This window comes from Pecten maximus, chromosome 3 (genome assembly GCF_902652985.1).
Source record: "Pecten maximus chromosome 3, xPecMax1.1, whole genome shotgun sequence".
Lineage (NCBI taxonomy): Eukaryota > Metazoa > Mollusca > Bivalvia > Pectinida > Pectinidae > Pecten > Pecten maximus.
The window spans coordinates 4,262,854-4,281,572 of record NC_047017.1 but is presented as its reverse complement, the minus strand read 5'-3'; positions in this window follow the sequence as shown (position 1 = coordinate 4,281,572).

Here is an 18,719-nt window from a genome sequence, read left to right as displayed (position 1 = left end):
TTTGGTTTAGCATCATGACAAAAGTTCCCCCTGTATATAAAACTAAAAAGTTTGCTTCCCGTTTTCTGCTCTACAGATTTCGCAACGCTAGCTCATGACATGCTTACTCTGCTGCTTAAACATGTCTTCAATTCCTTCATACTTAGAACCTCCGTCTGCCAGTAGGACTATTGTAGGCTCTTAAGAGTCATCTATATAGGAGAATAATGACAATTTCAAACACAAATAAATTGATATGAATTTGCACAAAAATAGTCATGTAATATACCAAACATTTTGTTTGGCTTGGTATTTTCTTAAAATTACCAATAATGTGCTTTAGATGCTTACATTTTTTCTATAGAGCTACAGTGAGCTACACTGTGGTAAGATGTAGTAGGCAATGATTGTAAGTCACAAAAATAATCAAACATGAAAAAATAGCCAAGCTGTTATGTAACATAATTTATAAGTTATATATAATGTGTCTTTAGCACAGGAAAGGAACATCTGTTTGACCAGATCTGACTAGGTATAAACACTTATTTTGTTATGAACTTGAAATGCAAATGGCGGCTGTGAATAATATTTCAGAAATATGGCAGAAATGGAGGCATTTAAATCAATAAAAATACTCCTACATTATACTTTAAAGATACCTGATCATAGTAAGAAGAACATTTTAAGACTAATTGTTGAACTGGTGAGTTTGGGATCTTTTCCAGAAATATACATATCTTACCGCAAACTCAACGGTCGACATTTTTTTTCTTAAAGTTTTCTTGTCCTGTCCTGATAAATCTTTATATTGTCTAATGCGAACATTTTTGATGTTTGAAATGCCTCCTTATATGCCATATTTGAATGATATCACTCACAACCGCCATTTGCATTTCAAGGTCGAAATAAAAACAGTGTTCACACATATTATCAATTCAAATCTGATCAAATGTTCCTATTTTGTGCTGGAGACTCTTGTGAGCAAACCAGCATGGCTGATTTGTACAATATAAGCGATACACACGAGCTAATTATGTCCCCGTGAAACATGAATTTATCGTATGTTTTCTTGCACAAACAGCCTGAACAATTTCATGTCGTCAGCAAGTCCCACGGTTTGTGATGATACATGCTAAAAGTTCATCATGTTACTTCTGTGAAACTGCACCATAGTAGGATTTTTTAGGCTTTTAAAATATAACTCTTTTGACTTGATATGCTTTTTAGATTCCCTTTAGGATGCACGCGGTATTCCGAGCGGGAGTGACATGCTTTCTTTCAAGGAATTAACCCTTTTCTGAGTTTTTTAAAAACAACAGTGATACTAATTGAATAAATTCGAGGAAAAAAGGATCACGTGATATAATGCATTAAGTATTGACGTAGTTTACGCTCGGCTCTCTTTTCAGATATACACAAAACAATGCCAAACATACCACACACTTATGTAATTAGGATCTAGAACAGACAAATATTTGAAGGGAAGTTAGGTCCCAAAATATGCAAACTGAAGTTGGACAGGTATTCATTATTCAACGGTAACCTGTTTTGACGGATGTTGTAATAGTAAATTTATCTGATGAACTAACCTTTAATTAATCTCTTTTTGCTAAATATTGAACGTTCCAAGCACCGGTATACATTGTATTATGAGGATACTGACGTCATTACAATGTTAAACGAAGTACTTGTTATGGTCCTAATTTTCTTTGAATGCACGTCAATGGAAATGGATACAATTACAATTTAAATAGAGCGAAATAAGAGTAGTGTATGTTGAATTATTAACATAGATATGAAAGATCTAGAGGAAAAAAAACTGGGGTTATACATGTTTATCATGTCTCAACTAATGATAAGGAACTGCTTCTGAACTTTGTTAAATTCATGAAGATTAATTGTTATTTTGGAGGCTGTTCAGACCGATATCGAGTTTTTATATTCGAGTCATTTATACTAGAAAATATATTTGTCGCTATATTCATGGAGATGTAACAAATCGACATCCTTATCCATAGAACGTTGAGAAATAAAAGTTTGAAATTGCATATTTGGCAATTAGAAAATTATCAATTTTGAATGATAAATAAATGAAAATCTGTTAAATATCTATTTATAAAGATTTTGTTTTGTAGAAAATGTATTTGGACTACAATATTGTTTTACATGATATTGTATAAGGCGAAGTATGAACAGAGGTAAAGTTTTAGAGAAGAACGATTAAACATGGGTGTAGAGACTCAAACTCTTTTATAAATCATTACAAAATTATTTGGAGACTTGGACTATGGTGAACATACATATCTTATCAATCAGTTTGTTCGATGGAAGCATGTCTGATCTGCAAAAGGATTTCTACAGCCTGCAGGCATGGTCAATTCATCATTGCATTAACCTAAGACTATTTTCAGTTTTGTCATGAAATATATCTGTTCTGTGATAAAATGTATCAGTTCTCTGATGAAATATATCAGTTCTGTGATGAAATATATCAGTTCTATGATAAAATATATCAGTTCTGTGATAAAATATATCAGTTCTGTGATATAATGTATCAGATCTGTGATATAATAGTTCTGTGACAAGATATATCAGTTCTGTGATGAAATATATCAGTTCTACGATGAAATTTATCAGTTCTATGATAAAATATATCAGCTCTGTGATAAAATTTATCAGTTCTATGATGAAATTTATCAGTTCTGTGATGAAATATATCCGTTCTGTGATAAAATATATCGGTTCTGTGATAAAATATATCAGTTCTGTGATAAAATATATCAGCTCTGTGATAACATTTATCAGTTCTATGATGAAATTTATCAGTTCTATGATAAAATATACTTGTATCAGTTATGTGATGAAATATATCAGTTCTGTGATAAAATAGTTCTGTGATGAAATATATCAGCTCTGTGATAAAATATTTCTGTGATAAAATATATCAGCTCTGTGACAAAAGATATCAGTTTACAGTATGTTGATTGAAAAACCCATATATATAAGAACACTGAAAAACTAATATTAAGACTAAAAACCAAGATGGCTGCCTTTCGGCTAATAGTTTCTCCCTTTAAAACATTTTGAATGTTCATATCAAGTCATTATTAGCATTTAGCAGGCTATGTTAGATATGCCAGAATATGTTTCCTTTAGAAGGGTTTAACAAATAACCTTTGACCCTTTAAACTTGACTAATGCCCCGAGAATGTTATACCTGTAGTGCTCGGTGTTATGATAAAACTGCTGGAAATATATTTCGCGGTTGTAAAGATATGTCATGGATATGGTAAAGGACGGAATGGATGCAATGGAACCGATGGAACGGGACAAACCGACATGGGTAACAGTATATGCCCCCTCCAATGAAATGACAGCCTACAAATATATAAATTCTCTCCCCTGAAATGACAGTATGAAAACATGTTAATTCCCTCCCCTGAAATGACATTATGAAAAACAGCATAAAATATGTAGATTCCCTCCCCTGAAATGGCAGCGTAAAAATATAGATTCCCTCCTCCGAAATGACAGTATGAAAATATGTAGATTAGAAAACATTTTCCTGTCCATTTGAACTCCACTCAAGTTACTAATGGGTAGCTCTATTTGCCAGAGGCAAACAGGCAAATAGGCAAATATGATGCATCTACTATAGTTATGATATCACCCTGTAAATTCATTTATATTTGATCACATGATATAGGTTTCGGTTTCCAGTTTTCCATTTTAAAATAGTAAGCTAAATCTGGTTCACAATTGAATTTCCCAATCTTTCAAGCTATGCGAGAGGAGCTTAAACTATTTAAGTATAGATACGGTAAACTTAATTTTTGTTGCAGGGAATTGTGAGCTATAAATGGTAAAACATACACTGTCTTATGATAAAAATAATTCCATAAAAATGCCGTTCAAAAACTATTGCGCTTGAAGTACTGCAGTTCTATGAAGTTTTGGAGGTGGAGGAAAGCAGAGTACCCGGAGAAAAACCACCGGCCTACGGTCAGTACCTTGCAACTGCCCAACGTAGGTTTCAAACTCGCAACCCAGAGGTGGAGGGCTAGTGTTAAAGTATCGGGACACCTTAACCACCCGGCCACCACGGCAAAGTGTATATATGTATTACAATAACATAACCAATAGCACATTTCTACTTCGCGGCATAGTGCATATATGTATTACAATAACATAACCAATAGCACATTTCTACTTTTGTTTATTGTATTCATACTTTTTGATTAATTAGAGTTACTGCCCTTTGGTTAACTCTGTATGTTAAAAGTGCATTGAAATAAGACTAATAGAAAACATATTGTCTTACTAAATAACAACAATCTAATTTACCCGACATCTGAGAAGAGTTATTTTGTTTTATACAAGAATTATTACAAGGTAACTAAGACAAGTATTTTAACTAATCAAATCGTTTATTCCCATATAATGATACTGAATTTATATCAAAATGCTTTCTGCTAGCATACAGGGAATTTACTAGATTTCTACAGACAGTTGAACTAACATATCATCTTAGTAAATGATTGATCAATAATGGTTATTAGTATTGCAACAACATCAATCATTATATGTAACGCGGTCTGGCATACATTACACTCTTAAATGACAATGACAATGTGTTTATTCTCGAATACAGACAAATGGATAACAATGAAACATGGTAAAACAGGATGGACATCAGTATTGTGAATTAATTATTATAATTATATCAATGTATATATTTCTTATTGACGTTAAATGTTAAAATATTTTGTATAAGGGTTTATAAGTATAGACATTGTAAACATTTGAACTCATAACCAGTAAATTATGTACAGTATCATATACACTGTATTGCATAGTTACCAGAATTCTAGAACTTCTTGTAGTGTCTTATCTGTCCGGATTAACAGAATTAGGAATGCATGTTGATTTGTAGAAATGGTCGACACTGTTAACTATCTGTATATATTTCACGAAACTTGATACCCAAATACGTATTTACGCTCATGTTTTAGTATATATCTGTTATGCTCGTATTGTGTTTCAGAGTATTGCCTTATTCTAAAGCAAAACGGCTTCAACTATATCAAAGGAAATAAGCTATGTCGTAATAATGTTTTATTCGCATCTGCAGAATCTTTCTTTTTCTCATGACTTTCATGTACATAAACAAATGTATGTAAATCAATGCCATCGTCCTCCGATGAATAACAGAAAGGTCAAATGCTCGAGTAGTGTTGACTTGAACATATCCAAATTGTAGAATAGACCAAAACTCTTAAATTCATATTTCGCAATGAGGTAAAATTCGTGAGGAACTCATCACTGTTAATGTTGTCCTGTATTATCTAAGCACTTAAATGAAACGTAAGTATTTTCTTGTATCTATTCCCCTGTTAAAAACCTCTGTGTGTGCTCAATTCACCTTTTATAGCGAAAGTACACGACGTATTCTGTATAAGGATAGTCCTTCAGTTCATTGAATCATGAAAGGTCACGTGACGGGTGAATGGAAACATATCAATATCAACCTCTAAACTACTTTCTCTTTAATATGGGGTTTTCCTGAATCATGACTTGCTGTTTAATATACTGTTACTCTATCAAATGAAGTAGATAAAACACCTCTGGTGTTTGCGCTAATAAAGTTCCTGAGGTGTTAAGATGCTAGAAAGTCAACACGGTCAAGAGTTTTCTCCAACCAATAGTCCGTAGAAAGCAACCAAAATATTACCGGTGTGATAGGCCTCTTTAACAGAAATTTAATCGTTGCTGAGATTTCCAGGAATAACTGACACAATACGTTCCAAAAACATTGGATGATGTAATAAGGTCATCTATTCAATGCCAAACATACCACGCAGGTACAGCATGCAGATCTAGAACAGACATATTTTTTGAGGTGATTCATAGAGTAAACCAATAAGTTCCAGGAATATGGGATCCGTTGTGCATTGTGCGTTTTGCTGACGATAAGTTATATAACATTGTAACACAAATGACTATTTTATGAGTCATAAAATTATCTTCCTTTGTCAATTGTGTTCCTATGTTATGTATCTAATTATTAGCACAAAATATCATTACGCACTCTTTGTGTTTTTCAGTTTCAAATATTTTATCCCCTCAGCATTATTAATATATATATATATATATAGTTAAGCTACTTAAACTATATGTGTTGTTGTTCCGAAGGTTACAAATGTCAATCTCCTGTAGTAGATGTACTTTGTTTAATTTATGCTATTTGTATACAATTTACCTCCATATTCTTATATATATATTGCTTATTCATATAATCTTATAGACGGCTTTTCACTATTATCATGTCAGGGTATCAGGCCGACAGTCAATGCGCTATTAAAACGGAGCGGTACATTTATATGCTGCAGTAATTCCTAACCAGGCAATCAGGTGCCTTAGATCGTGAGTTCGAAGCCCAGTCAGGGCACAAGTAATTTAATTTAATTAATTTATATTATGTATAGCCACTTGTTCTCCTAAAATAGAAGGAAGCATCATTCAAAGATCAAAGGCCACGAGGCTCTAGGTGGTAAGAATATTTTTAGACCCCCCCCCGTCCCCCATCCGATATCATTCCCCACCGACAACTTATCATCATTTATAAAAAATCGAAATTTAAATATTAATGGATTTGACGTCATGTCATCTGTAAGTTATCTCACTATGATGTGGTAACAATTGAACATATAATGATAATAATACACAATGAATCTGCTAATATCTTAATTACTAAAACATGTTCACAATACTTAAATGATACGAGCTATACACGAGAATGTTCACACGGCCTCACTAAATCGGTTACACACATTTACAATTTGTCGTTCTCAACGACAGATAACCTATACTAGTCTGTTCCGGATTTATTTTTGTATATAAAGGTTAAAATAAAAATGTCTGTTGTGTTACTAATTCTGAATTCAGAGGTCAAAGACATAGACTAGGAAAATAAATACGAGCTTTGACAGAAGTGGTCGGCGGGGCGTGCTACCCTCTCTTCGGTAACATAGCGCTTTTTGTTTGATTGTTAAATTCTTTGTAACTAGAATGTTTTTAGTAGAAATCCTATTTTTAACACGCCTATATTTACACCTCACCTAAAACTACAGGTCGACTAGCAATGCACTGAAATCGATCAAGCATGCAGGTAACAGTCAATCCCTCTTGTTCTCAAAAATGGGAGTTTAATTGATAAAAATAAAATTTAAATATAAGCTAAACCAAAGAACTTCTCAATAAAAAATTATTTAGAGGACAAAATGGAGAGGATGTACGGTCGCATTCATTCCTTTATTCATAGAAGATGACTAAGTTTTCATTGATGTAATATCTGTTATTAAATCAAATTACCTGTTACACTTCTCATATCTCTTCCACTCTTTCTCCCATTCCTTATACATTGCCTTCTTGCTGAATGTAAACTTCATTTTTTTTTTTTTACATCAATTGCCAAAAAGATTAAATGAAATATGTTATATAAATAATTGTCATGCTTGTTGGCAGAAGCAGAAGAACCCCGTATGTAATTCTTCCTTTTTAAGGAATTCGGGAAAAATTCTTTGTTCACGTTGATTCATCGTTTTATGCAGTTCGTGATTAAGAACTACGGTATCGTTATTATATGCTGGTCCGGGTATTCTAAATAATTCACATCCCTGATTTGCAACGTAGCATATACCTTTAATACAAATCACAGGTACGCGCGTAAATTTGTAAGTATCCGATTATACAGTAAACGTATTAGATTACGGGGCATAGCAAATTATCTATTTCCCGAGGTGAATCCAATAGAAAAAGACATGTTCGTGGGCAGTCTCGAATAACCCTCAACCCCATACTTTTACCGGGGTTTGGTTTGTTTGTTTTTTGTTTAAAGTCCTATTAACAGCCAGGGTAATTTAAGGGCGTGCCAGGATTTGGAGGTGGAGGAAAGCTGGAGTACCCGGAGAAAAAACCACTGGCCTACCGTCAATACCTGGCAACTTCCCACGAAGGTTTCGAACTCGCAACCCAGAGGTGGAGGGCTAGTGATAAAGTGTCGGGACACCTTAACCACTCGGCTACCGCGGCTACTACCGGGGTTTTTAAATAAAATAAAACAGAAGTATATTGATTAAATGGATATTAACATTGAATTTGAACTGTCTTAAAGCTGTCTCGGTCGTTGTTCGACGAAGCGTCTGCTATTGCTTCTTATGGTGCACTTCCGATGGTGATACAGTGACGGAAGTTAAACTTGTGTTGTAGATTTCAGTGTTGTTGGAATCTAGAATTGAAATATCTTCAGGCAGGGAAATCCAGGTGTCTATTACACGACTGTTAAAGCGATGTTTAGCACCAGATTGTCGCTTAGCACTTTTTATAAACTGGCTGTATAAGCAGTTCAAATCTTGTTCATGCAAAAAATCATCAATTTCAATTAAGACCTTGATATCATTTTTTAAAATATTTTTTTTCATAAACAAACAAAAACATAGTAATGACCGGCTTGTATGCGTTGTAAGGCTGTTAAGAGTCAGCTGTATAGGAGAATAATGTTGTTTTTCAAACACACATCAATATATATATATATATACAAAAATGTTTCTCTAAACTCACTTATACACTCAGAAATACACCACACATGTTAATATACACCCCAACACACATCACACATGTACATATACACCCACATATCAAATATGTCATTTACACTCAAACACATATCACATATCTTAACATACACCAAAACACACATAACATATGTCAACATACACCCAAACACACATCACACATGTTAACATACACCCAAACACATCACATATGTTAATAAAAACGCATCACACATGTACATATACACCCACATATCAAATATGTCAGTTTAGCAATCATTAACAGTGAATGCTTTTCTGATCAGCTAAGTTGATTTACCTGTATTCTGATTTCTACCTGTGTTAATCTTACACTGAGGATATTTCTGTAACAGACTATAACTCCCTATCAACACACCTTAACCCCTATGTAAACACCCCACCCTTACCAGAGTTGGTGTTCGGGGAAGACCCCCGGCCTATAGTCTACTGTAACGCAATTATAAAATGTGGATACGTTGTTTAGAGTGAAAGTTCACTATTCTGTTGTCAAAATGATAAAAATGATTGTGTGAGAGTATGTGTATGTGTGTGTGTGATAATTTGTAAAACTCTTTCATTAGATGGGATGTATGATATTCGTGTGGCGAGCGAGAGCCCCCCTGTGTGGGGACATGATTTATATATTGAAGGCTGACCCCAAGGCCCCAACCTTGGCAGCCTTCTTATGTTTACATGTCTGGGGCAATAAATGTTAGTGCCGGAAAAAAAAACACCTAAATCTCCGACAATTCACGGAACCTCTTACTGATATCTGCATACGTTACGTACCGTAAGAATGGGAAATTTATTTTTCTACGCATTGTTGAAAATTTACTGTAGTTGCGAAATCAGCGTTCATTTTATTTGTTATGAGTGATTATTTGCCTGTTTATTTAATCAAAAGTTGAATTTTATCTTTTTAGTATGATGAAATTTTACGGAAATAATTCCTTAACTCTTTGAAATTGTTGATATCAATCGACAAAATCACATTTAGTTAAAAGGTTGTATAGCAAGCAAAAACATTCAAAATATAAAAAGAATATAAAAATGTGCAAATTTTACAACTGAGAGTATTGGGGTACTGATAATATCTCCGAAAGGGTTAAAGGGCATATGCATATTTTTTGTCATTTCTAATGCTTCGAAAGATTTTCAATAATCGTACAAAACATTGACAGGAAGGCCGACAAGAGCATGACAATATGAAGTGAATTTTCTTATCTTTTTCTGCCATAGAATACCTTTTCATGACAGACAGATACAAATTATAGGTTTTGATAAGTCTCACTACTTGACCAAGTTTGAATAAAATTGATGTGTGGATGATGTGCTATGCATCAGTACACAAACGAGTGTATATTTACTATGTTATCTTAATGAACAAAAGTTCTACATATGAAAAATATGTATGCACATCCAATCAATTGTTATTTCGCTTTATGGAAATATTATTTCGTTTTATCGAAATGATAATTCATTTAACGAAATACTAATTTGTTCAATCGAAATAACACTTCGTAACATTGAATAATTTGTTTTACTGAAATAATATTTCGATCTAACGAACAATTATTTCGAAAAACACGAAATGCACAACTGTAGTATTTTCATTAAAACGAAAAAATATTTCGTTAAATTAATTTGTTGATAAAACGAAATATTATTTCGATATGATACAGGAAAAGCCCGTAAAACCATGGATTAGTAGAAGCTTAAATCTGCATTCACTTGATTAAATGATTTAAGTGAACTAAAAAAAAAAAAAAAAAAAAAAAATACGAAAGTGCCTTTGAAATACCTCATCTTCATCACATCACCGAGAGGTTAATATAACGTCTCGCTAGGTCCGTGGAATGCTATACGGACCTCTGTTAAAATACATCTGGGCACACGTGACATAATTTCTATTTGAAACAGGAGTTAATATAAGATTCAACAGACATGACAAAACATTATATTGACTCCTCGGTTATGTCATGAGATGTTTCCAAGGAAATAATTGATGTCATGTGATCTCATTAGGACCAATGGGTAATAGCGTTACATACCAATCATATCATAAAACGAAATAACATTTCGAAATAACGAAAAAAATTAAGTACGTGGCATGTCATTCAAGGGGCTCTGTAGATATATAAGAGCTTTACATTTTACATCTTATATCAACTTTAATTTTATATTTAATGTACATGTAGAACTTCGTTAATGAAGTAATCCTACTTTCTCGAACATCAAATTCAGGAACAATGATTTACAGTTTAATATAATGTCTCTCTACCAAATGAACTGACGAAAATTCTCCAATGCTCACACTTCCAAAGTCCCTACAGGAAAATGAGCTGAAGCGTTTACAATATTCTATTTAATATGAGCTGAGCATATGATAATATGCTATTGCCTTTAAACATTGGAATGTTCTGGTGATTCGACATGTAGAAGATCACAATTTATGTTAGTATTCGTAAATAAATATAGTAAATGTTTAGATTTAGTTGCATTGCATCATCAGTTCAATATTACATGTAGTATTGACACATGAAAACAAAAGCTGAAGCACTTGTAAGTGTACATTTTCTACCATTACAGAATCTGATTAAGAATAACCGTTGAGACAGGAACATATTTTGTACTGTACCTCCTTCTGAGTTTGATTTCATGCCAATCGTTCCTCCAGTATACAAAACTAAAACGTTTGCCTTTTTTTCCTTCTCTTCTGGTTTCAAGGCGTTATCAGTAGGAGGCTTATTCTGCTCCTGAATATTGTTTTCGTCTGCCATTGCAAGTACTGGTTGTATTATGAACGGAAATAAATTTGATGCGCGCTTTTATATCATTTTAAAACGAAAGTACATGCACCCATAAGCCGCTTTACAATCACGTGGATGTGCAATTTTGGCCCTTTTCCAATCTACCGTGAAAATACCGACCGGTGTCCCACACCTGTATTTTAAGATGTTGGTGAAACAATGAAAAGTATTCTATACAACGCAGATCTAGAACAAAAAGATGTTTCGAAGGAATTAACTTCCTAAAATAGAAGAATCAACAAGTTCCCGGAATATGGGATATTACTTTAAAAGCTATTGTATTGATTTAATTGTCTAAAAATAAAGATATTTGTTTTGTGCTTTATCTTAATGCAAATGTATTAGCTACGTCAATTCGGGACTCATGACTCACGACTTTTTATACGATAGAACTTGCAAAAGAACTAAAGAAAAATAATGCAAGTATTAACGGGGACAACAAGAGTTCAGGTAAAGGAGATGAAGAGGAGTTCTCCTTGCAATGATCGGTAATAAGACATTACAATCTTACGTGTGTGGCATGCTTCTTTTCCCAAAATAGCCTGTTCCTGGGTTTTCCAGGTATAACAGTGATATTTTTAGAAACATCGAATACGTTCCAGGAATATTGGATCATGCGATACATATGCACGTAGTGTTCACGTTGTCCACCTCACCTGTATTGTAAGATGTACACGAACACATCAAACATATCACACACCTACTGGGTGAATATCTAGATCAGGCATATATCACATGGAGAGTGAAGTCTTAAAACAGAATAGTCAACAGGTTCCACGAATATGGAATTATGTTATAAAAAAAATAAAGGAGGTCCAGAAGCCGGACTAATTCCCTTACTTCATACAATTACAACCTCCAATTATCTCCTATGGCCAAAGTACATTTCCGCTGCATGTAGTTAGCAAGTTGATCCAGGATTTTACCAAATGATATCAAACAAGATATCTTATAACTTTAGAAGATATCTCATATAATAAATGATAATTCTCATTTAATGTTCTTTATAAGATATCATATACAAAATCAAACGAGATATCTTATATAGAGAAGATCTTATCGAAACCTATGGCAGAAGTTGAAAGTACCTATGAAGGTTTGATACAGATTTCAAATGTTTATATTTAAGTCCCCCAAACGAAAACTATTTGCCGGATTCTGATGAAATTTTGCATGAGTACAGGGGTGGGTTAGGAGAGGTGCAACAGCTCTTTTTTCGAAATCGAGTCAATAAAATGGCCGCCATAGCGAGGCTTCTGATTGGCTGATATTTACATATTAACCGATTTTGGCGAAAATTGGTATATAGGGGTTTGAGGGAAGGCGAACACAATGGTATCACTTTCGAAAACATGTGTTGACATGGAAACGAAATTGAGGCCTCTGATTGGTCGAAATTTAAATATTGTCCGATTTTGATGAAATTTGGTATGTAGGTACATCATGGACATCGGTTTCCCATTACAATTAGTACTTGTCATTATCTATTATTATTTGATTTCATTGTAGCAGCCGCCGTCTCGGCTACTCCAATGAAAACGGAAGTGAGGTTACTGTGGGAGCTGGCATTCTTGATTTTTTTTATTAACGGTCTCGTTATTGTATCGATCTATAAATGATATATCATATACTTTTCTTGATAAGATATCTTAAATATCTTAAAGGATATATTGTATCGTTTATAAGATATCTTATATAATATTTTTTATCTCACAAAGAAAAGTTTATGAGATATCTCATACAAGATATTATATATCTTAGATATATCAAAATTAATCCAATAAACTTTAAATAAGATATAACATAAACATATAAGATATTTGGTAAAATACTGGATCAATATTGCTCTGCGAATAAATGACAACTTGGTCTGCAAAAAAAAGTCAAAATCGTTGTTTCATATCATCGAGTTTCACTAACCTACTGTACTTCTCCAACATTAATTGGTACCCGCTATTTCAATTGCTGTCAGTTGTACCCAGATGTTTTTGGGGAGTTTTGCGGGATGAATCACTCATCTGCGAATAACACGCGCTTTATTTTAAATTACGCTGATACTTTCTAAAGCTTTTTTTGGTAATATATATCATGTTTCTTGTTGAATGTGATCGTTTGTAAAGATAAAGTGGTGGATATATTATTCTTATTGTATTTTATTGTATTTCCAGTACTTCTTATATATATTATGTGATTGTATTTGTAATTTTTTGTGTTTTGATAAAGGGGCGGATTGCCTGGAAAATTTAACAAGCCTTATTGTTTACACTGTTTGAATTACTTCTTTGCCCCATATATATATATATATATAAGAATACTGTATCGATTAGTACATGTATCCACCTGTAACGCTAACGTTTTAGAATTGTTTTAACTAGAATTTATTAAGCAGAAAATTGCATTTTATCCCGTCCATATTTTTTCAATGTTCAATGCTTTATTCACTTTAAGCCTTACGGCTCATACTAAAAGATTACATCATATAATTTACAATCCTTAATATATAATACAAATTAACGAAAGATGGACAGCATTAATATAATTACTTAACATATACAATAGATCTATCAAAATATATCATATTGAAAATAAATATTAAAGTAAGGTTTCAGATGTTTAACATTTCTGAGCGGCAATATCGAATGGATCAGTGAGTGGAGTATACCATAGTGTAGTCAAGGCATAGACGGCTATAATGTTGGTGCTGTAAAACACAATTTCAAGTACTTCCCTAAATTACAAAGCTCTTTTCTGTTTCATATTTAAAGCCAACACTGAGACTACAGGTAGACTAGTGGTTAACTAAATCAATCAAGCTTGACAGGTAAAACCCCTATACCGATAACGGAAAGTGACCTTGAATACCTGCGTATTTTACCTGTACAGTTGAAGTCTGCGTTATCGGCTTTCCTGTTGTTTGTTATCTGTCAGTTGCTAACCATCTTATTTTGACTTTTATAATAAAATATAACAAGTTGCTGTCCTTCAAAAAAGGACAACAATACGTGGACTGGCAAATTTTGCATAGCTTCATAGTGAATTTGTTATGATGTACAAAATAATTCTTTACTGAGTGTTGTTAGATGAAGGAATATATAAATAACACTGTCTGAATACAAAAGATACATGTTTATTGGTTAGTTCATACATGTAAGTAGTTATAATGATAGCATGATGTTCAAGTTTTGATAGATGTTCAAATCTGGCTTTATATCTTCTTAAAAGATATTATACATTTTCTGAAATCATTGATGTATAATAAAGCTACTTTATTTGTCTTACCCCGTTTTACCAGTGCTGTATGAAATGATTTGATGTAAGTGACATTCAGAACATGTAATGTCACCATTCTAACAAAACTACATGTTATAGAATGTATTTGCCAGTTAAGCCAATCACTACTTCCAACGTTAAAAACAAAGAAATTACATTGGGCTATATTGTAAAAATACAATTAAATGTTCAGTCTGCCAGTAGACTTTAAAAGACTTGATGCAGAAAATTATAGGTTTTCCACATCCTTGGTTTCAGATGAAAATTGTATCATCGCTTAGTTACTCCTTGCGATTTCTCCACAGACCAAGGATGAATTTTATAGTCTTTCTTTAGTAGAGTTATCAAAGGTAGTATAATTTATGACACTTAAGCTGATTTTGTTTTACAATTCCTACAAATGTGTATAAAGTGAATAAGAGACTACTATTGAATTGAAAACTTCAACAATATTAAATGTATAATACTGAGCATCAAGTACAAAACTAAGTCACCTAATGAAGAATTAACTTCAACACTAAATCAAATGCCCAGAAGGAAAGAATTTGCATTTTGAATATGTGATTATGCATGAATCTCCAAACTAGTTGGGATTCATTCGGAAATGACCCTTTTGCACACAATGTTTTTGACTGTGTTGTTCATAATGGTGCAGCGAATTTCCTTTAGTAAAATGTTAACAGTAATGTATCATACAACCTTAAGTCTCTACAACACAGTTAACTAGCATACGACCTAAAGTATCTATAACACAGTAAGGAAACACATAGCCTTAAATCTCTGCAACACAATAAGGTAGCATACAACCTTAAGTCTCTACAACTTGTCTCTAAAACACAGTAAGTAGCATAAAAACTTCCGTCTCTAGGACACAGTAAGGTAGCATACAGCCTTATGTCTCAAGAACACAATAAGGTAGCATATAGTCTTAAGTCTCCATAACACAGTAAGGTAGCATACAACCTTAAGTCTCTACAACACGGTTTACTAAGAGAAGCATACGACCTTAAGTATCGATAACACAGAAAGGTAGCATACAGCCTTAAGTCTGAACAACACAGTTAACTAGCATACAACCTTAAGTATCTATAACACAGTAAGGTAGAATATAGCCTTAAGTCTGTACAACACAGTTAACTGGCATGCAACATTAAGTATCTATAACACAATAAGGTAGCATACAGCCTTAAGTCTCTGCAACACAGTAAGGTATCATACAACCTTAAGTCTCTACAACACAGTTAACTAGCATACGACCTTAAGTATATATAACACAGTAAGGTAGCATATAACCTTAAGTCTCTGCAACACAGTAAGGTATCATACAACCTTAAGTCTCTACAACACAGTTAACTAGCATACGACCTTAAGTATATATAACACAGTAAGGAAACACATAGCCTTAAATCTCTGCAACACAATTAGGTAGCATACGCATACAACCTTAAGTCTCTAATACACAATAAGGTAGCATACGCATACAACCTTAAGTCTCTAATACACAATAAGGTAGCATACAGTCTTAAGTCTCTACAACACAGTTAACTAGCATACAACTTAAGTATCTATAACACAGTTAGGTATCATATAATCTTTAATAGAGTAAGGTAGCATATAGTCTAAAGTCTCTAGAACACAGTAAGGTAGCATATAGCCTTCAGTCTGTAAAACACAGTAAGGTTACACAAAGCTTTAAGTCTCTTCAACTAGTCTCTAAAACACAGTAAGGTAGCATATCGCCATCAGTCTCTAGGGCACAGTAAGGTAGCATACAGCCTTAAGTCTTTAGAGCATGGTAAGGTAGCATATAGCCTTAAGTTTCTACAACACAGTTAACTAACATACAACCTTAAGCATCTATAACACAGTAAGGTAGCATACAGCCTTAAGTCTCTTCAACACAGTAAGGTAGCATATAGTCTTAAGTCTCTAGAACATGGTAAGGTAGCATACATTCTTAAGTCTCTAATACGAAATAAGGTAGCATACAACCTTAAGTCTCTACAACACAGTTAACTATCATACGACCTTAAGTTTCTATAACACAGTAAGGTAGCATATAGTCTCAAGTCTTTAGAACATGGAAAGGTAGCATATAGCCTTAAGTCTCTAGAAGCCAGGAAGGTAGCATAAAACCTTGAGTCTCTACAACACAGTAAGGTAGCATACAACTTTAAGTCCCTACAACACAGGTAACTAGCATACGACCTTAAGTAGCTATAACACAGTAAGGTAGCACATAGCCTTAAATCTCTGTAAAAAAAAAAAAAAAAAATAATAATAAGGTAGCATACAACCTTAAGTCTCTTATACATAATAAGGTAGCATACAACCTTATGTCTCTACAACACAGTTAACTAGCATACAACCTTAAGTCTCTACAACACAGTAAGGTAGCATATAGTCTTACGTCTTTATAACATAGTAAGGTATCATATAGCCTTTAGTGTCTAGAACACGGTAAGGTAGCATACAACCTTAAGTCTTTAATACACAATAAGGTACAGTAGCATACAACCTTAAGTCTCTACAACACAGTTAACTAGCATACAACCTTAAGTCTCTACAACACAGTAAGGTAGCATATAGTCTTACGTCTTTATAACATAGTAAGGTATCATATAGCCTTTAGGATCTAGAACACGGTAAGGTAGCATACAACCTTAAGTCTTTAATACACAATAAGGTACAGTAGCATACAACCTTAAGTCTCTACAACACAGTTAACTAGCATACATACGACCTTAAGTCTCTATAACACAGTAAGGTAACACATGGCCTTTATTATCTATAACACAGTAAGTCTCTGCAACACAGTAAGGTATCATGCAACCTTAAGTCTCTACAACACAGTCAACTAGCATTTCATTTCAACATATTTTATTGTATAACATTTATACAAATGGGTTGGACAGCAGCCTTGGCCTATATAAGTCTTCCCCAATACAAACAGAACAATAGTAGAATTAAACTAAAACAATTGACAGTGAAGAAGTATAAGAAATATGTATATAAATTAAGTCAATGGAGATGAAATATCTATGGAGATGAACATTTTTTTTATGAATATATTGATTTTTATGGTCAAAGGGAGGTAATTATAAAAAAGAACTAACAATTAGTGGAAAAGGGAGGTAAAAAGGTTCTAGTCTATCCTTTGTCAAATTATGATCATGTTACAGAGTTATAAAAAAGATTTTGTTCTCAGTTAATAGCTATTGCTTAGATACAGTGTCTGATGAAGTTGCTATTGAGGTAAAATAGTCATTAAGTGCTTCTGCTTTTTCTATGGGATGGTGAAGTAGTGTATTGTTATGTTCAAGGGGTGGTATACATGTGTCTTTGTTATTAAAATTACTGATGGATTTAGCTAATTTCGACCATTTTTGGGGGGGAACAGAATTATTTGCCAGTTTTGTTTGTAATTTTTCTACATATTTCATTTTTCTTCCCTTATTAGGTCAATTACAGTATTACGGATCTGCCTATATTCTGCCCAGTGTTGTCCTAAGTTTGTTGTTATTGCAGTTTTGTGCTTTCTTTTCCTTTGACGCATTTTAAGTCTGATTGTGTTGGTCATCCACGGTTTATCAAAAGGCCTTACAGTTATAGTTTTAGATGGTACAAATGTGTCAACTAATCCAGAGACAGTATTTGTTAGAATTTCATTAAATTCGTTAACATCCATATTTTCATATATATAATGCCAATCAATATCATTAATAGCATTGTTTATACTATCATAATCAGAAAACTGATGTAGATATATATTTTTTATAACAAGTTTGCTTATGAATAGGGTATGAGTTTCTGTATGGGTGGTTCAACATAAGTTTTTTTTAATAATATTACAATTGTTTACAAACTCTACATCTATTGCAGTTGCTGTTGTTGATGTTATTCTAGTAGGTTCATTAATACGACTATTAAGATTATATTTTATGAGTAGCTGGTTAAGTTGACAGTTAAGCTGTATATTAAAGGGACTAAATGGTTAGATTTCAATAATTTCCACATTGATTTGATT